The 21,156-nt window shown below is 44.4% G+C and overlaps 1 protein-coding gene and 1 long non-coding RNA gene across 3 annotated transcripts in view; one reads left to right on the top strand and one right to left on the bottom strand.

Moving 5' to 3' along the window:
* The window catches only part of Stet (stem cell tumor), a 330,475-nt gene that overhangs the window by 57,544 nt on the left and 251,775 nt on the right, over nt 1–21,156 (top strand). The window lies entirely within an intron of this gene.
* On the bottom strand, nt 9,141–10,863 carry LOC139110612 (uncharacterized). The gene is made up of 2 exons (XR_011547020.1): nt 9,405–10,863; nt 9,141–9,278 (listed from the first exon to the last, which is right to left on the bottom strand). It is a non-coding gene; the product is annotated as an uncharacterized lncRNA (long non-coding RNA).

Below are 21,156 nucleotides of genomic sequence, written 5' to 3'. Positions count from 1 at the left end.
GATGCGCACTTTATATTCTCACGTCCTTCCTCGATATCGCTTGCCCTCTCCCCCCGTATACCGCGCCGTCGATGGAAGCCCTCGCGTCGCGACGTTAGATCTTGATATACCCCTTTGCGATCGCCGTCCTACGTATATCCGCGCGTATCTGCCTATAATTTCCAACCGGATTCTTTCTACCGATGAAATGTATCCGCCGGTACGCACATTCTCGAGTTTCCTCTCTTCCTCTCCGTCTACTACGGTCCCTCGCCCTTACGTCACGCGCCGTCTGTCTCCGAAAGAGAAGACAATGGGCGCGTGGGTCGGGCGCAATGTGTCCGAGGCGTAGCCGCGCGGAATACGTAGGTAGTCTCCGCTCGATCGCGTGTGCGCGATCGCCGACTGACGTAACGCCGGACCCGCGCGTACTTAACGATCGCTGCCATTGCGCGTTAAAACGATTACTTCCGCCCGGCCTTACTTGCGGGGCTTGGTGGAGATACATCGCGACGGACCCTGGCGGCATCGGCGACGCGCTCAGCCCGAGTTTACGTGCGCCCCGTGTCTATGGGCGTCCTATGCCCGCCTTCTCGCATCGTGAAACGGAAAGAAATCCCGTAGCGTGTGGCCATTAATGCGAGACAAAGCGCGTCGACCGCGCCGCGCGAGCCTCTCGCGATCTAATCGTCGCGTGAATATTTCACGTCGCCCGTACTCGCCGCATCCTTCTTTTGTGCCGGCACGACAATGCAACGGGGTAATCCCGTACCGACATTTTATGAAGAGGGAGGAAGGATTTTTCTAACGAAAATCTCAAAATTTAAATGAGATCGAAAGGTGATCGATCGCGTAATATTTTACCGACTTAAACGTGTGGGGTTTTTTTTTTATTCGATTGGCACATTATTTTCCAACGCGTATTTATTATTGAAATATATTATATATACATGAGAATCTTTCAACGTATTTTTTTTAATTTTTTTTTTTAGAAAGCTTGCAACGATTATCAGAAAATGACAAAATACATCATTCTTTTTCATAATTTCCTATAAAGATCTCGTGTACTCTATGGCTATCTACTTTGCATGCTAAAGGACTATCCGTTGTATCCCTAACGTCGGTTTTATGTCCGTATTTCGTATTCTCTACTGATAATACCGCGAGGCGAGCTTGCGAGGTCGATCTAATCGCCTCTCGAATAATTCACGTGACCCTCTTTAACCGTGCTGTTTGAATCGAACATTTAAAGCATAGCACATTCTTACTCGCAGCAGTCGATCAGATATTCAATCCATTTTCGTGATTTACCATTTGATCCTAACGTTGCGATACTTAAATTTACACGAGCTAATTCCGATCAAATAAACTGCGAATAAAGATCGTACAATTTCGAACATTACTCGAATAATTTTATTTTATTTTTTCTCGCCCATAATTGCGGTATGAGTTCCGGTCTGGTCTTTCAAAACATCTCGATAATTCAGTAACGCGAGCCATCGCGTAGTTGTCTAATTATTACACAACGAAACGAAGATCGATCCTCGTGCGATAGCGATACGGCGTACCGTGTCGACAGAGAAGTAACTCAACCGCGGCTAAAGGCGGTAATAATTTTCTAACGTCGCGCGGGATACGCCACTCGCGGCTCCATAAATTAGTTAACATTCTCGAAAGCGAGTACGCACGCCGGCCCCCGAACCTCTCGCAAACCTGAAAAGCGAGACTACCTCCGCCGAGATTACCCTCTGTCCAAGGACGCGCGGTCAACGGCCCGCCCTCGTAGCTGCCAGACGCGTAACAACATTTAGAGATTTCACGCTACGCAGGCAAAATGAACTTTTCAACCACGAGCGAGAGAGCACATTTTTCTGCTTCGCTCTCGGCTTTGCTATTATATATTCCTGAATTAAAAACACGCGTTTGTTGAATTTAAAATTCGTTCGGACTGTTTCGCGTACAATCGCGCGGGTTCGATAAAAGAATCTCTCGAGACTGCATTAAAAACCTCGTTGTAATAAAAAATCTTTTTTTCTTTTTCTTTTTTTTTTTACGCGGATTAAAAATACAATTCTCACGCTTCGATTGATTTCCGTCTAAGCGCATGGTTATTTATCGACAAATCCCAATTGCCTTAATGCACGATGTGGCGTGTTGAACTGTCCAACAACCACATCCCTATCCACTTAACGCGCTCCTATTGCCAGAATGCCACTTCGGCCGGATAGAATTCTGGACTTCTGCCTGGAAACTGTACCGAAATCGGATGGATCTATCGAAATCGCAAAACGTTTAGACACGAGGCGCATAGCTCGCGCATATTACAGCAGGATGAGTGGCACGAACGAAGGTGGCGGTCGGGGTTGTGCGGCGTGTGGTCGTTATGGTATACACGTGTAGCCATTACCGAATGATGAGTGAGTGGCGGCATTCCAGCCGCATTTCGTAGCCTATCTCGGCGAGCTCTAATCTGTTCCGTTCTCCCTCGCCCTCCCCCCCTCTCTCTCTTCCTCTTCCGTTTTTCTCTCATATTCACATTTTTATGTGTGTATCCACGTCGACTAATGAATTTTTACGAAACGCAACGATATGCCTGATTAATTATATATTTTCTATCGAACGTGTCGTGTACCGCTACATGTTTAAAAGTAATTTTCTGCATGGTGAACGAAGGTTTTTTTTTGAACATTTTTTTGCTTTTATTTTTTACTGCATTGTATACGTGTAAAAGAGATTTATTAATTTCTACGTCTGCGAAGTTCCGCGATTACGTGGTTTTCTCCCCACTTCTTAAAGCGCCGCTCGCTTCCGCGATTTTAATTTGAATGGCCATTTCTATCTCGATTTTCTGCCTAATTGATTATCACGGATTCCAAACCCCGCAGGAAATTGAGAGATCTTATAGGCGCGAGATGAGAAAGCATGAAAATTGATATTTCACGAAGCCGCGTCTTCCCTCGATCGTATCGAACATTCGCGCCGGCGAACATAGGGAACCGCCGTGATTTAATCCGAGACGAATCCGAGAGCGGGAGAATCCTTTTAATTACGATGCGTCTCGCGATCGGGATAATGGTTGACGGTTTTAATTTCTGCGGAATTCCCGCACTCCTATTTTACGCAATTTGCGTCCCAACTTCGTCTGATATCTTGGCGCAACTCGTAGCCTTTGTATCGTCTCATTACCGGTAATTACGTGTCAGCTCCAGGCTCCTTCACGTCGGCTCACGGCGACCCGTGGGAATTCATCGCGCTATGACGTCGCACGTCGTATCTCCATCGATTGCCGTTGCTTTTTCGCGCGCGCATTCATCGTACTTCGAGATCGCCGTGCCCGAAGCGGGAGGATCGCTCGGGAGAGAATCGATAATAGCGCTCACGCAAAAATCTTGCCGATTGATTCGTCGCGTGCCCGTCTACGTGCGGCGAAAGGAGTTTAACGGTTTACGGGAAAGCGCTGTGTGCGTTACCTTCCGACGATTTCGACGCGGCGATCGTACCGTAGACAATCGCAAATGGAAGGAGATGGTATTAAGAGAAGGAACGGTATAGGAGAGAACCGAAGAGATGGTCAACTTTACAACGCGATTTAATATCCAGAAAAATTCCGGCGCTGAATCGCTACGCTTACAGGTGACGTCGCGCGGACGCATTAGAGAGCGAAAAATTCTGATTCCAATTTCCGAGGGAGATGAGAACTTTCAAGAGCATTTCATGTAAAATCCTGAGAGATACAGACGTTTTAGCAGCCGCGATATACGGAAGACAGATCACTTGATTCTATCATTTGTTACGCAAGCGAGGGTATTTGAGAAACGAGCGATCGCGCTTTCCTATTCGCGCGCGTTCTAAAGGAAATTAATATCCTTCCCCGCTGAATATCGTCAATGTTGCACACGCTTTCGTAATCGATAAATTTCCCTCCCCGAGAAGTATTCGTACTACATACGTGCCATTTGTCTCGAAAATAGCTCGCGTCAGATTTCAAAAACTGGTAACTTCAGGTGAGATGGAGTGACAAATTAACGCGATCCATTTCAACGGAATAGACTTCGGAAAATGTGTCCTGTTCGTCAATATGCATTTATCATTTTATTTATTCATTTTATCTCGGCTCGTTATCTTATTATGCGGTATTATATATTTCTTTCTATTTATTTTTATTTTTATTTTTATTTTTTTCTTTAATACGACGATTACGCTTTTGCGGTGCATTCGTGGCACTATTTTTGTTAGAGGTATTTTCGATGCAGGAATTTCGAAGATAAACTTGCCGCGCGTCGATCAGCGCCTACCACGACTTCTCTCGGTTAGGCCTCGCCTCTCTTATTTCTCTTCCTTTTACGAAACCAACGGGAAGATAAAAAAAGCAAAGAGAATCTGCCTCGGTAAGCAAAGGCGGCGCCTCGATGGACAAGATAGCAGAGGCAAACTCCGAGATCGCGGCCAACGACGTGTTCCCCGGCGAGTTTGTGCACGTGTGGAATTGTGCCCGTGGCATCACCCGCGATCAGAGTTCTTTTACATTTTTCGGATTCAAAAGCAAAATCTTTTTTTTTTCCCCTTTTCTTTTTTTTTTTAATTTTTTTATTTACTCTCCTTATCTTTGCGATAACGCGCGCCGTTCGTGATCGAATATTTTTGAGACAATCGGAGAAAAAATGATCTACGTGGATAACATTTTCAAGCCCGCAACGTTTCTCATTTCCGCGCGTATATATTTTGCAATTAAAAAAAAAAAATTAATCCGTGAATTCAACAGGTGTCTCCTAACCGCGATTTTTAACGTCTAACACTTTCCAGACGCTTGTGTATATAAAATTAAATATGTATGTACACGAAGGAAAATTGTTTAAAAAATACGTTTAGCATTCTGTTGCGGCAAATGTTTGCGCGCGCGACGTTTAATTAGTAAAACAAATAGCTTTACTTCGCTCGCGCGGGGTCGATCGATGTGGATTGATAGAGACGTGCATTATCTTAGAATCGGCGCTATTACCGTAAAGATCCTAAACCAGTTTCGCATGCAAATTGAATACGTGGCCGTGCGCGCACGAAAAAGTCCACGACCGCGAAAGTATCCGGGAATATGTCCGACGGCGCGACTCCTTCGGGAAATCGACGCGTATCGAGGAAAGTACACCCCGAGGGTATACCGAGAAGCTGACGCACTTCTAGGTGGAACGAACTGGGTTTAGTCTCGGAGGGTAGTCGATACGTAAGTACTTTACGTTCCGGTCGAGTGCTCGTAACTCGATGGAATCGAGGACAACGCCGATGAATCGCGAGCAAAACGATTCGCGTGAGTGCGAATCTACAAAAAGACGTTATATGATTTAGTAAACTATACGTATACGCATATACCTGCTAATTGTCACATAATACGTTTTTACGAATATATTATTTTTTACGTGCGAGCTTGAATCTTATAAAGATTTCCGAAAAAAAAAGTGCGTTAAAAAATTTATTTATCCGAATTGTCGATCGAGAAAAGAAGGTACGCGAAGCCGGTTCAATCTCTTGGACGAGGTCTCTTGTTTCGCATCGTATTTTGGTAAATTCCGCGGCTAAAGACAATATGACGCCCAACGGGCGTTTTCGCCAGTTCGGGTAGTTCTCTCGTTATCAAGGTGGGTCGAAAGCGCGGAGCGAGACAGCCGCGCGATTCCCATGTGGACTATCGTATCCTTATCGAGTAAATTCTTCCCCCCTCCCTCCCTCTTTCGTCCCTTTCATACCCACGGTCTTCGATCCCCGGACATCTCCTGTCAGTAGTGCTTTCCCGAACAAGGGTAGATCCGTATGGAAACTAATGAAACTTAAGCTATAGGTCCTCAACTGTCAAAGACTCATATTGTTACGGAGTAATACTGCTCGGAATTATCTGTCAATTCCTTAATATTGTCTGTCAAGATAACGCGGTAAATGATGTATCTAAACGACAGACTCTCCTAAATTCTCTAACGTTGAGCTCGGATAATGATTTTCCGAATTATTACATCGGTGAATAATTAATCAATTTTTATTAAACATCACGGTGTTGTAAAATAATTTTTCGCCTATTACGTATTGTATCGAGTAATAACCAGCGTTTCTTTTACTATCTCTTTTGTCCGATCGGTCTACTGTTAAGAATAATCGAACTTCAAAAAGTTACTACTGGTCCTTATTCTTTTTCCCTTCATTTTCTCATCCGATATTCCCCGTACTTGCGAATTATACGCTCGATCGACTGCAAAAGAACAATCAACCGCGGGCGAAAAATGACGATCGTTTGCCACGCTTATCGAGACCGTCGATTACGAGAATCGCGATACGCTCGCGGTGGTTCCGCGTGCGCGTCGACGGAAAATCAAGTACTCGGCGACGGCGAGTGATAATTAAGCCTAATTTGTTTTATTACAAGTGCGATCATTACCCGCGTCTATTTTACCACCACTAGAATTGTTTTACTTTTTTTTCGGGTTCAGTTTTTATTTTTTTTTTTTAAATTATTTTGACGAAAATTAGCTCATTTCGTTTCCGCTCGTAATTAATAAATTTTTTTTTCTTTTCCCTCCCGATTACTCGACTCTCCCGCGGTATTACGGATGACTTTTTAATTCCCCGTTATCTCCGTTCTATTTCTATTGTACTTGTGTGTGACATTTCGTCACTCGACGGCGCGCGTTACATGGTACTCGCGTTTCTCACGGCCGCTCAAATATTTGTTCATCCGTTATTGCGTCTCTCTTTCTCTCTTCTCGTCACCCTCATCCGCGGCAACGTGCGCGCCTCCGCTGGCTGTGAACCGCCTCGCGGATACGGATATATGTACACCGGTGCGTGTGTGTCGCGGCGTGGAACTATCTCCCGCGGCCCCGACTTCCTTCTGCGAGCTCCGCGATGCGCGCCAAACGGGATCTCGTTTTCGTTCGCGTTGGCAAGTAAGCGGTTTACACGACGAGTGCAATTCAAGCCACCGTGAAAACGGCACCGAGCCGCGAGCTCGGCGTCGCGCCGCGTCGCGCCATGCCGGACAAAGAGCTTCCGAGTTTACCGTCGTGTTTATCCTCGCTTCTCGCTGTCGCGTGTTCGCCGTTTCGTGTCCTCTTTGAATGCGCAAACAGCACTCGTCGATTGCTCTCGCTCTCGTAATTCCGCGTCTCTCTTCGACTTGACGCTTTTGCCGCTTGAATCCGCGCGACTGTTCCCGCGGGCTAGTTTGTTCGACTGCTCTCAGTTCGATAAACTTCTACGGTGGATGTGTGTTTAGCTTTGCCCCGCCACATCAAGCGACACACGCGGTTCCGCGTATAACGTGCTTGCCGACAATACGTATTATAGACGCAACTATGAGACGAAAGTAAAGAGAAAAAGAAAAAAAATGTGCTAGAATAAAACGGATCGATTTTTTTCGTCGTTCTCTAATAGAAATGGATCCCTTTAAATAATTCGCGATAATATATTTAAATATCGCGGCGATGTTAAATAGCAACGGCGACGATCGTTCTCTACGACGGGGAGGTCCGATAAAAATTCACTAACAATAAGACCGCTCTTCGGTAGTTGGTCGGCGGATCGTCGAGTATCATTACTCTCGCGAGACGTTACGATCACTTCTGGAATGTTACGCGATTACAGTAGCAGCGGGGCAGTCGACGACTGCGGGGAATCACGCGTATTGTGCAATGGACATTGGGAGTTGAGCGACCTTACACGATTGCCTGCTTCGGCTCGTCGTGCATCCTACGGAAAACGATAAGTCGATTCGCTATGCCGCGCCGCATGTTCCGTTTATCTTACCCGCGACCGGAAAACGTCGATTGAACGTTAATCGTTCGCCGTTCGGCGAGGAGCAATGTATGAAAATCGTTGACGCTTATTGCGCCGATATTACCGTCTCGCGCGGCGCCGAGAACAAAGGGTGCGTATGGGAAGAAAAAGAATAGGAAGCGCATGCCGAGCGCAAAGCGAAAGAAAGAATAATAACGCGGTATTTCCGCGCGCACGACGAACGGTCGTTCGATTTTAATTCCGGCAATATAAGGAATCGAGGCCTCCGAGGAGAGATCTTTCTCTCCGCTCCGTTCGCGTTTCTTTACTTCTTCATTTCTCGTCTCTGTCTTCCTTACCCCGCGCCCTTCCTAATCGCGTCTGACGTCCTCCTCGGAAATGCAACGCGGCCGGGTAATCGTAACGTAGAACAAGGTTCCGCTAACTTCATCCCTAGCCACCGCCCCTTTCCCTTTTATTTTTTTTTCTTCTTCTTTTTTTTTTCTTTTCTTTTTGCCTTTCTCTCTTATCGCCCTTTTATATCCGTTGGCTCGTATATGCCGAGAAATATTTACCGTTTTCCAATAATACGGCCGGAGGCTCTTGCACCCTACTCCCTTCCTCCCCGCCAGAGTCTGCGGGGAGAGCGCGCGGGTCCTAATACGCGAAGTAATACTCCACTCAAAATTCATTCGGTTGTCCGTTCCGCCCCGCCGCTAACCCCCCTCGACGCCGCAGTCGTTTTTCGTCGTTCTCTTTCTTCTCTTACCGGCGGCGGAGGCGGTCTGCCCCGGGGAGTTTGCTCGATAAACATTTTTATTCCCTTTTAGAGAGCCGGCTGACGCATGCTCTCGCCCCTATAGTCGCCTTCTCGCGCGGATGTTCGCGCCGGTATTTATCTAATGCCCATTCTCTCATCGACGGCGTACGTACCTACCTACCCGCTCGGGATAATGGATAAGAAAAAACGGGAGTGCTTTTATGACTGGTTCGGCGGGCACGGTGAAATATCGCGTGGGTCCCCGTGACTTTTATGTATTCGACTAGAAGAAACCATGCGCTCGCTACGCGCAAGTTGTTTTTTTGTTTTTTTTTTTAAGAGTCTCTAATTAGAAACTATGAAAAAAAATGTAACTCACCAGTCTGAATGAGCTTCATCGGAGTTTGTTGAGTTCTGCCGGTGACTGTAACATAAAATAAAACATTAATGTAGACATGTTGCTGTTTAAATTAATATAAAGGTAAAGTTTAATTTTTTTTTCAAGATTTTCTAAACGAGAAAAAATTTATATTTACCTATAAGTTGGTCCGCCGATGCAGGATGCCCATCCTGAGCCTGCTCCTCCTCTCAGTTGCGACGTCGTGACGAGTCCTCCTTCCGCGCACAAGTCACTCGCGAACGCGACCGTGATTTTATATTCGCGATAATTATTGATCTACTTGCGCGCGATATTTTTCGGCACTGCTGTAAAGAGAAAATCCTGAAAACAAGTTACTGGCTTACCCAATCTGCATACAGCGGAGTTGTAGATTTCTGCCGGTGGCTGTAACATAAAAAGGAACATATTAATGTAGACATGTTGCTGTTTAAATTAACGTAAAGGTAAAGTTTTAATTTTTTTTTTTTTTTTTTTTCAAGATTTTCTAAACGAGAAAAAATTTATATTTACCTATAAGTTGCTCCGCCGATGCATGATGCCTCCTGGTGGGCCTGCTCATCCTCTCAGCTGGGACGTGACGAGCCATCCTTCCGCGCACTGGAAACTCGCGAACGCACTTCCGTAAAAAGATTATCGAAAAAAGAAACGTCCGAGAACTTAGCGGCACTCCCGAAAACGACCGACGAACCTCTGCGGTACGTGTAATTAAATATCGGCGCACGGCAGCGGAGATCCTCTTGATCTGTAACAGAAAAGTTAAAAAATAATTTAGTAGACGTCACATCTGATTAAATAAAATAATGAAAAAATAAGGAACCGTTTAATTTCGTAGAAAAATTGATACTTACCCCGGGGTTGCTCCGCTGCGGCAGGATACCCTTCCTGGGCCTCCTCCTCCTCTCAGAACTGGTCACTTCAACGAGAATGTCAGGGTGGTCCTCCTTCGACGAAAGTCTTCCTTTAATTTTCCTCTGAAACAAAAAAGGTTTTATTTGATTAGTAAAGATTAGGGAAATCGAACGTACTGCGTTACAATTAATTACAACTATTCCGTGCGACACAGATATCCTACACGCCCACGTTATCAATCCCGAAGGTCTGTTCGCATTAGTTAATATATTTAATACGGCAGCCGACCGGTCGGCACATACCTAAGTTTCACGTGATCACCGCGCGAGATGTATACGCCGCGTGCGTGACCGACCTCTGCTCTCGGTCACTACGCAGCCATAAAAATACTGTAACACAGATTTTCAGTCCACGCATTCTCACACTACGAATAAATATCTCCCGAATCTATCGCGAACTCGTCGATCTAAACCCTTGTCCCTCGATCTCGACTGTTCTTGACGATGCTTCGTTCACGGCAAAGCTCGCGAATGTAACATACGCATGTATGAGGTTTTTACTTACTTTGTGTTAAAAAGATGTAGCCGCCCGTAAGCACAGTTAACGCGAGAAGGTAGTTGACGCCTGATTACGTGCTTCTGGTCCGCCGATTACGCGTAGATATTTAATATGTACGGAGCACGTGCTGCGTACGTACGGAACGTTCGACCGCTTGAGAAGGACAGAGCGAGAGTGGGAGTGGTGGGGGAACGTACGTAACGCGAGGCACGTAGGCTCGCGCTCGCTGCTCGCTCCGTCCCCCTTCCCCCCAGCTACCTACCCGTGTCTCTGTCTCTTTTTCTCGCTTTTACACAATTCAACGCGTTATAAAAAAATTTAATACGCTGAATATTAATTGTAAATGGAACCGAGACCGAATTTCGAAACTTTGACGACTTACGTTTACTTATTGTAACAAATAAATGAAAAGAAATTAAATTCTAGAGATCTCAATAATTATTTGGAAAAGAAAAAGATTATTCGCGTCTCTGATTTTTTAATTTTTAACTTTTAATAACAAAAAATTATATTTTAAAAGCGGCAAAGATAAAGAAAATTTATTCTTACTTGTGGGTTGCTCCACGATGTTTGATGCCTTTCCTAAGTTTTTTTTTTTCTAAGCATTGGCCACTTTAACGAGGATGTCAGGCCGTTGCTTTTTCGATGAAGGTCTTTTTCTGGATTTTTATCTGAAACAAAAATTATATTTGATTAGTAAAAATGACGAAAATTAAACGTGCTGCTACATTTAACATTTACTTTTCTACAAATATATATTTAGGCTAAATGTTCTTGTTATTTCTTTTTTTATCGACTCTCCGTTTAACCATCGTTTTCTACCATCAGTGCTACACAATCATATAGTTTGTCGTACAAATAGTTTCGTAATTTTTTCCTGTCACTGCGCTGCATTGCTCTATTGACAATCGTTTGTACATATTTGTCTAGCGTACAATTTTAGCGCAAATAAATACGGCTGAATAGCGATCGGCTGTGTGCCAGTGCTTTTTTTGATAAATAGCAAATATATCCGCTAATAAGTTAAATGAAAATTGAGCGATCCACTGCATCTCTCACGGAACGAGCATCTGAACATTTTTATTTCATAGAAAAGTAATAACGTAATGAAAGTATTCTCGCGCGTATACGATGGGCGCCGTAACGTACGATTTCTGATATTGCTGGGATATAAAGTTTCTACAAAGTAAGGTTTTTTTTTTTTTTTAAATATGTATCAAGTTTGAGCTCGCGCTGCATAAGTGTGTGTGACGGAAATCGAGGAGCGACACTGCGATATTTTTATTTGGCCAGAGCCAGTTTTATGTGATTTAGCTTAAAGGGGGTGGCGCTTTGAAAGTGTTAGTCTGATTGGCAGATGCAAAGAAAATACGATTTTTCCGGGCGCGAACACGCCGGGCCGTCGTTGCGAGGTAAAATATCTTTTCGCAGGTGCGGCCGACATCGTTTTGGCGTTCAACTATTTCCCTCGCAAATGATCGGAAAATCTGTCGTATGAATTTCAAAAAAAAAGTTTCCCTCGGCAACTCCCTGTCCGCCAGTGCCCAAATCTTTCACGATACAAAAACGTATTACGTTGCGAAAAAATTATTTCTCACAGATTAGTTTAGATTTCAAGTTGAGTCTTATGCCGTGAATTATTATCAATTTTAAATACGCTTACCTACACAGTTTTAAATTATAATAAGCAACCTGGGCCAGTTATAACATCGTGATACATATAACATGCGATTTTCTCTCTCATAATTAACGCGGCTCTGACGTGGTTACCGCGCAGAGAAACCGTAGTCACGAAAAAGCGAATTTTTTTTCCAACAATTTTTACAGCGCAGACGGCATTTTGATTCGGCGTCGCGACGTCGCATTATCGCGTCGCCGTCGGACGGACTCGCCGCGTCCAAATATTTATTCCCGTTGCAGGGAGCTATTTTCCCTCGCTCGATAATCAGACAGCGCGCGGCCGTACTATCGATTATCCGGACGGACGTTAACGAGCTCGATCGCTCTTTTCGTTAGCGTACACGCTCGCGTTCGTGGATCTCCTTTTACCCCGTTCCGCCGCCACCCTCTTTCCCCCCCTCGGTTCTCCCCCTTCCCCCCGCGCGTGCTCTTTCTTTCTCTTCTGCCGGCGTTGCGTAAATCTTACGGGTCCCTGCCCCAAGGACCCGGGAGTAACACCTCTTGCTCGTAGGTCGAAGCGCCGGCCATAAATTTTTGAGAGTTCGAACCGATCCTGCCCACCCGGGACGCGATCGCGCCTCTCTCGGGCTAGACTCTTCCTTTCCCTCCAATGTCTCTCTTATCCCGTGCCTCTCTCCTCGCTCGCCCGGCGCTCTGTCTGATTTCTCTCCGTATCTCTTTCCCTCGCGTTTCTGCATCTCCCGCACCGAACCGCCGTAGGAACGTAGAGACACGCGTCCAGTCTGGACCCACGCCCACGCTCGCATACCGAGGGCCCTTTAACTCGCTTCCCCTCTCGCTCCCTTTCCCTCACGTCCCTCTTCATCCTCCCTGCATTCCGCTTCTTCTCCGTACCACGGCCGATCCCCCTTTCCCCTTTCCTCTCCCGTTCATCGTCCTCGCGCCTCCTCTTCCATTATTTCTCAGTTTCGTTTACGATGCATTTCACTGTTCTCCAAGTGTTACTTTAAATATTTCGTACGGCCGATAATATTCCGTCGCGTGTATCTTTAACGCGTCGTCATTACGTTCGAATTCCTCGGTCTTAATCGCGCCAACTTATCCTCGTGATCGACATTTTTTTTTATTCGCAAGTCAGTGTTATAACCGTTATACGATATTTTTTTTTTTTTTTTTTACTCATTTCGTTGATCCATTAATTATCCAAGCGTTCGAGGAAAGTCCGCGGCGAAGTTAAAATAAATTTAAGACGAATCCGGTAAACGCCACACTCGGCTTCGCGTGTGAAACATGTCTATGACATTATCCAAGTCCTAACGAGGCGACGAGTATTATATTTATCCGCTTTTCCTTTGTTCTCTCCTCTTTTGCCTGCACCCTTTTCGTCCTTTTCTGTCTGTGCCTCGTCTCCTTGTTGCTCATTTTATCTTTAACCGGGAGAGGAACACGCCATCGGAAAGCATCGCCGGCAGAAGACGTGTTTCGTGCGCGCCGGGCACGTAACACCTTCATCTGCCCTGGCCGAGTCCGACGACCAGTCCGAATATTTTACCTGGCAATGGCGGGATCGAGGCGCCAGATCGGTAGGGGGGAACGATCGCGCGAGCCTGGGAAAAACGCCCACCCAGGTCTCTCTTGGTCCTGCATGCGTACGATCATCGATTCGAGAACGTGATATCAACTTCGTCGATGCGGATTTCGTATGACTACTCGGCCTTCTTGGAAGTGCGAGACGTGACGGAATAAAAATTTTCGTGTCGAACTTACGCAAACAAGTTTTTTTTCTTTCTTTTTCTTTTTTTTTATTTATTTTATTTTATTTTTTTTTTAAGCGAAGGAGATCGAAATCGAATAACTCGAAAATATTGCGGTTTATATATTTGATTAGGAAATTATGTTTTCTGTTAGTATGTTTTTCGTTTAAAATAATTTATATTGAAGCGATTTAATAAATGTCTGTGTTTTTGGAAGTCCGTGATCGTGTTATATGTAGTAATTGAATTTAAAAAACGGCACGCAAATCTATTCGCTACGTCTTTCAATGGTGAAAAAAGTTCTGCAGAAATCAGCTTTCTCCATTTTATGACTTTGCCTACCCGGATATTGAAAGTTTCGTCGGTCGATTGAGCGATATGTTCCCGTTTCTGGAGGACTATGCTTTATTAAGCACGAATGAACTGCAAAAAAAAAAAAAAAAAAAAAAAAAATTCTATAACGTTCTGAACTTTTAATAAAGACAGTTGATTAGAGTTTTACGTTAAAACTTTGCACGAAAGCTTTCTCTCGTAGACTGCACCAAAGGACGACACGAACGTGCAACTCTGCACATTTTGTCTAGCTATAAAAATGAACGGAGTTTAAAAAAAAAGATTTCGACAGCTAATGACCTTTTTTTTTAAAAAAAAAATTATTTAAAGTAATTTTTAATTCAACTAATTAAATTTTATTTCGATACAAATGTATAATATAATGAGAATAATTTATCTTTATTTTATTAAAATTTTTTTTGGTAGAAAGAAAAAAAAAAAGGCTTATACTCTTTCAGGGCAAATTTTCAAAATTCAGAGAATATTACTGTTAATTTGATATTGTATTGTTTTGTATTATTACTGCAAATGCTGTTTAATATCCGGCTATTATCGAATTATTATACTATTATTATTATTATTATTAATTATAGTCAGATGTTGTAAAATAATAATTATTAATTATAAGCTCGAGCGGATATCGCCTCTCTTCGCGCAAATTCGCGAATTATTAATTTACCATAAAACGCATATCACGCATTGCGATTCACCGTCGCATATGACGTACGCGATACAGACGGGTAGCTACCTACTGTTTTCCCGAATGCGATGCCCGGATTTCGACGCGAAACCAAAAATTTCACGCGTCGTCGCGTCAGAATGCCGTTCTTCGTGATAATCGACAGATATACGAGCGATAGCGGGATCGTTCGCATGACCCGCGAAGTCAAGAGCAATCGGCGAATAAAACTTCGCCAACGTTTTCAGAAACTTTCTCCGCGGCGTAATCTCGTCGTTATACGTTTCGCAGGAATCGAAGCTTTCGCTCCCTTCCTCGACATTGCTTTTTCTCCTCCCTATCGAAGCGATTAAATTTAATTTAAAAGTTTATTCGCACATAAATTATTTTTTTTTTTAAATAGATAAAAATAATAATTGTGAAATTAAATATTAAAACATTTTTTTATAAATTAACTGGCTTAAGTAAATTTTGAAAATTCATGGAAAATGATGGTTTCTCTAACGCGTCTATTCGGTCGACGTTCGAGAAGGTTTTTCGGACTTTCCTCGAGATAACTGTCTTTTCTCGTAAGTCTCGCACGGTCTGTCAGACGCGAGACGGTTTGTCAGACGCTTGCTGGAATCGATTTCTCGTTGCGGACGACAGAACAAATGCACTTGTCCATGACACTTCTATTACTTTACGTCGCGCATCCGCTGTCTGCTCAATCGGTCCGTTTCGTGACACCTGCCTGCCTCCGTATCTCCGTTTTCATTTCATTAAAGTCGTGACGCCGATCGCGCTGGTCAGCGACGCCGCGGTAAGTAGAGCCGCGTTTCTCAAATTAGAAATTACGACGCGACACAATTCCGTCTATAATTGAATCGTATTCATCGGTGGATGTTCCGCGCTCGGCGCGTTATATCGTCATCGTTTAACGACGACCGTAAATCGATACCGCCGCTTTCGTTAACCCGAATAAAATATATTCTAATTTAGATTCTTCCCCCCCGAGCGCTTTTGTTCAACGCGACCCGACGGCAGGCGTTGCTGGTTGATTTAACGGCGATCCGTGGGATAAAAAAAATGAGATCTGACGAGAAACGTGTTAAGTATCCATGTGTTTTAAAACAGATGTGCAGCGAAACAATATCTCTGTCTGGAAATTACCTTATGTTCGTAAAAATTATACGGCGGGCGTAAAACGGATCTGTGATCAAATTCACAGGTGTTATACCTGCGTTAATTACTTGAAAATTTAATTGAGACAAAAAAAAGTTAGCCTGTCAGTTTTTAAAAATATAAAGCTATTTTAGTTTTTTTATTTTAATTAAAATAAATTTTTTTTTTTAAGTTGCGAATAAAGTTTAAGTTATGAAATATTATTAGCATTAATTACCGTGTATCATTACGTCGCCGAGCAATATTTTCTCAGCTCGATTGTCAGTGAAACGTAACCTTTGACAAAAATTATGAGAAAGGAAAGACTAGCTCTGTCGCGGAGGATAAAAGGTGGACACTTTGTGACGGCTCTTCACGTAATGGATATGAGTACACATATACCGGCGACGTGTGCGCTGTACACAGCGCCATGCGTCACAGAGCGTATACACTTGTGTGGAAGTATGTACCTATAGACAAGCTCCTCGGACTCCGAAAAGTTTTTCACTTTATACGAGCAGTCAGCCTTGAAATCGCGCCCGATGAAACGGTCCGCGGGGACGAGCCTTCCGCGGCCAGATACGTTTCCTTTTTCCAGGATACATTTTCTACGTCCACCCACACGCGACCGCACGTACGTACGTACACAGGGAACCCACCGCGAACGATAATAAAGAAAATAGAGGGCGAAGGTAGTCTCCTTATACGTCTGGCTAACTGCGGTACCTCGCCTTCGAACCCGAGCGCGATATTGGATCCCATCATTTTTCAAGGGAAGCCGCGTCGTCCGTCGCCTTTCTCTCTTTCTCCGCTACGTCTGTCCGATTTCAGAATTTCTCTCTCTCTCTCTCTTTTCTCCCGCGATCCGCGCTGCCCATTATTTCTGCCCGGTCAATGGAACATGGACATATGTGTCGCTATATGTACGGATGGCTGACGAGCCGGGGATCGTCGGGGGTTCCCACACGCCGCAAAAGTGAAATACTTTCACTACTACAATGGCCTTTCGTTTTTCTCTCGTCCCGTGGAATCCGCGAAATGGATTTTGCGACGTCGAAAGCGCTTCGGTGCCCCCCTCTCGGCTCTTCGCGAAGAGGTCAGTTACATACGCGCCCCGGATGTCTCTCCTCTCCACTTCGCGAGAATGTAGCGGAAAAGTTTTACGGGAAAATATTTTTCGAACCGATACGACGGCGCCGTACGAGGCAAAAAAAAAACGACGCGAGAAAACGGGGAAGTGGTTGTAACTCCGCGAACTTTCGCGCCGAACTCGCGATTTCCATTTTCAATTTTTCGGCCTGCACTTTGGCCTCGTTACGATTCTCAAAAATTTTTATGCAGCTCTTCGCGATTCGTATTATTTTGTATAATCCAGCAGAGAGATTAAGGCTACGATTTCCCTTAGTTCGCGCGTTGAAAAATGTCAATGGGATTCGCAGAATAAACTCTAATTCAACTTCGCACGACGTAATGCATTCTTCATCGCGCTGACTACGCGCGTAATAAATCATAACGCCGCGAGGTCAGAAAAATCATCCCGAAGATCGATCCGCGCCTCGCCTCGAGTACGCATCTCGACGGTTAACCTGATGGTCGGGGTCCAAGCTCGCCTGCGAGTGTAACGAAAGGCGTGCAGATGCCGAGGAGAAAAGAGAAAGAGCGATCAGGGCGAGAGGAGGGCGAAGAAATAGGTGGAGGGAGAGATGGCGCACGGCAGGCGCGTGGCTCCCACGGGTCGCCTTGAGCCTCTCGGATCCCGAGAGGGAGGAGGCCGAGAACTCGAGAAGAACCTAAGTCTCTCCTGCGAGACGGACAATTTTCATCTGAGCGCGGTTTCGAGAAAGCTTTACGTACTGTAAAATTTGAATCAATTTTTTTACCAAATTGCCGTATTCGAGAAAATTAAATTTTAGAAAACAAAAATTAAAAAATAAAAAAAAATAAAAAAGAAAGACCGGTTTGAAGAAATAAATTTCTCCAGCATAATTTTTTTTTTCTAATTAATTATACGACAACCGAGAAATATGCTTTTACCAAGGAGGTCCGTTATAATAGTCTAAATATCCGATCATAATCGCGCTTACTACTTCAAGCTGCGATCTCTTTGCTTCCGGAGCTTCCGAGAGAGCTTCTAAGAGAGGGTGTCGATACGGTCGATACGACGGCGCGGCTAATTGCCAAATTACCAGAGAAAGCATCGAAAGAATTCCGCCAGCAGCAGGCCGAGGAAGGCCGGGTGCTGAGGTCAAAGGCTAATTACTTTATCCCGACGTGCTGGCTGCGCCCTGTACAAGAGGTTAATGGTCGTCGATACCGAATCGAATGAGCCGTCCTTCAAAAGCCCGTTTAGCCGATTCGTTCTTAGATTCACGTGAGCTACTTTATTAAATACCGCGCGCGCGTTAAGTTCCTTCCCGCCGAATTCTTCGTCTCGAGTAAGATACGCAATTACGCTACTAAAATAACATCGAATTATTTTACTTAATCAAATCTCGGGCAAAATCGGTACGTCAATGAATTTCTTTCGACATGGTAAAATTTATTTCGTCACTGTCATAAAAAAAGCGCATGATAAAATAATTTTTTTCTTTTATTTTTATTTTTTTTTCTTTCTTTTTTTTTGCGCATGTGATTGGGATTTGATTATTACGCTGCCGCGAAGAATGACAAGTCCGACAGTTTCATTTGTTCGTCGTTATAAGAGAAAAAGAAATACGAAGAGAAAGAGAGAAGTCGGAGAGGGATCAAACGATATCATTTTGTATTTTTTTTTCCTCTCTTAACCTTTCTACTTTTATTTGACTCCCTTTATCGTTGGTCTCTCTTGAGCACCGTTGATAGATTTGCTCGAACTGTCAATAGAACCATGAGAATAAAAGGCACGATTTAGATTAGGTTACTTAAAAATTAAATGTATCCTTTTTTTCTCTAATTATTTTACTTATTTCTATAACGGCCAAAATCGTCAAGTTTAAAGATAGAAATAGACGATACGAAAATGTGATTTTACTGACTTTTACTGGGAAAGCTACGGCTGACCAGGTCGTTCAATAACATGTCTGTAAAGGAAGGGGGCAAGGATCCTTATGGAATTCCAAAGAAGTTACGACTCTGCAAATGAAATCCGAAACGCTCGCCATTCAATACCAACGATCTGAAATTGTACGGCGGTCTAAAATATCCGAGTAATTCGCTGTCCGTATCTCGGCCTCTCCGCGTTATACCTTCCTCCCGTCGATACCTTCGGCGGCGTCTAAGACGCGCACAATCGTCAATCAGTTTGCCGGCGATAAGTCACTCGCGCAATTTAAATTCGCCCGACGTTCGCGCGGAGGCACCGGCGGTATCTCCGCTTTCCCGCAATGATTTTCTGAATCCGAAGCCTGACCGGGATAGGAGACGGAGGCAGAAACGTGAGGAGCTTTGAGCCGCGTGGGTGGTCAATGGACGATTCGCGGGGCCTCTCCGTAGATCCTTATGGTTTACGGTCATATCTACCTTCGCGTATAGTGGTGGTACGGGTCGACTATAGCGGCCTACGTTCGTACAGTTCGACGACAGAGAGAAGGAAGATTATAAGGAGAAGGAGAGAGAGAGAGAGGCGCGTCGAGGTGGGCAGAGATCTCGCGTGGCTCTCCGTCTGTGTATCGCCGTATTCGCGATCACCTTTGACCCCGCTCGATGTCTCTCTCACTTCCTCGCGCTCGCCACCTCTCCTCTTGTCCTTGCAGTCGTTCCCTTCCGTCGTTCATCCTAGCTCGCTTCGGGACCAATGCGCCTTCGTTGCACCAACGATCGCGCTGCCGATATCAGTAATTACAGCCTGCGAAACTTGCGCGCGCCTTCTTCTTTTTTTTTTATTCTTCTTCTCTCCCTTTACCGCTCTTACTCTCTCTCTCTCTCTCTCTTTCTCTCCGCGCTTTCGTCTCCTATCGTCCTAGCCTGTCCTTCCTACCTCCTCCTTTTTCTCGACGCGTTATCTTTCATCCTCGTATTACGAAGCTGACACGGCGGAAAGTGCGTCGAAGAGGCTAGAGTTGTGTGGCCGTTTTAATTTGATCCATAAATATCGTTCCTTCTGATAGGCAGCTATTTTCTTTTTTTTTTTTCTTTTACTTTTTATTAAAAAAATTATTTTATTTACGTTCTTTCCTTCTTCGGTTAAAGCATATCAATGTCTTAATTTTTTCCCTATGCAATGCGCGGTGAAAAATGTGTGCGCTAGAATTAATCGTCTCTGACCAGACGTCCTTCCTGCGATAAGCGTTTATTACCCGCACTTACGTATATAATCGTATTCTAATGAAATCACCTCGTGCCCGACACTATCGCGCGGCAGGCGCAATACTCAAGGACCGGGGACGATGGCAGATGTTACGACAAACCTCATTACATTCTATATCTCTCCTAATGAAACAGCCGCGACAGTACGACTCGCGAATCTTTCTCTCGGCGGCGGCGGCGGCGTAACGTCAAGCTCGTGACAGGCGTAATTACAAACGGCCAAGGTGTGCCACTCTTATCCCCTAATCGCGCATCCGCGATCGGTCGATCCGACAACGAACTGCCGTCCCGCGGTGCTGCCTTCGTTAATTACATCTCGTTTGTCGCGCCTAAAAGACACCTTTCTCCCCCTTTTTATTTTCGCCGCGCTAATTACGACCGGCGGAGCAGGCGTGTTCTTAATTCCGTAATCAAATCTTTCTTTCTTCATAAATTAATCGAAGATGTTATTTTAATTTCCCCGAGAATAATATCGCAGTAATGAGTCAATGAGAGAGGCTGAAAAATTTACGTTATAATTAAAAAAAAAAACGCGATTAATTAATCTACATTTTACGGAGGGAAATTTTTTTTTTTCTTTTTTTTTTTTATTATATGATTTTATTGTTTCGTATTGTTGCGAGTTTATAAGTCGATTTCTGTTTTATTTCTCAAAATCGCGCGACGTAGCATCGACTGGCGACAATTATTCTTGCAGGGAATTACTTTTTGTTATTCCTTCACGAGATTACAGTATTCGCAGAAACGCTAAAGTGATCCTGTCTCTCTTTCTCTATGCGCGGTGTGCCCCGCCTGATAATAACTTCGGTGCTTACGACTAATTACTTTCCACGTCGTTTACCTTTCCCACTTTATTTCCACCTTTGTCGTTAATTTAGACCCGCCGACAGCCACGGGCGCCTAGTAACAATCACAATTTTTGCTGTGCAACTGCGCACGCTACTCTTACGACACAATGCCGCATAATAAATTCTGTCGTACGATTTTCAAGTGGCACATTTCTTCGCGGACTTTAGAAAAT

Source organism: Cardiocondyla obscurior, linkage group LG21 (assembly GCF_019399895.1).
Source record: "Cardiocondyla obscurior isolate alpha-2009 linkage group LG21, Cobs3.1, whole genome shotgun sequence".
NCBI classification, from domain to species: domain Eukaryota; kingdom Metazoa; phylum Arthropoda; class Insecta; order Hymenoptera; family Formicidae; genus Cardiocondyla; species Cardiocondyla obscurior.
The sequence above is the reverse complement of the archived record's forward strand: the minus strand, read 5'-3'. Positions and strand labels throughout refer to the sequence as shown.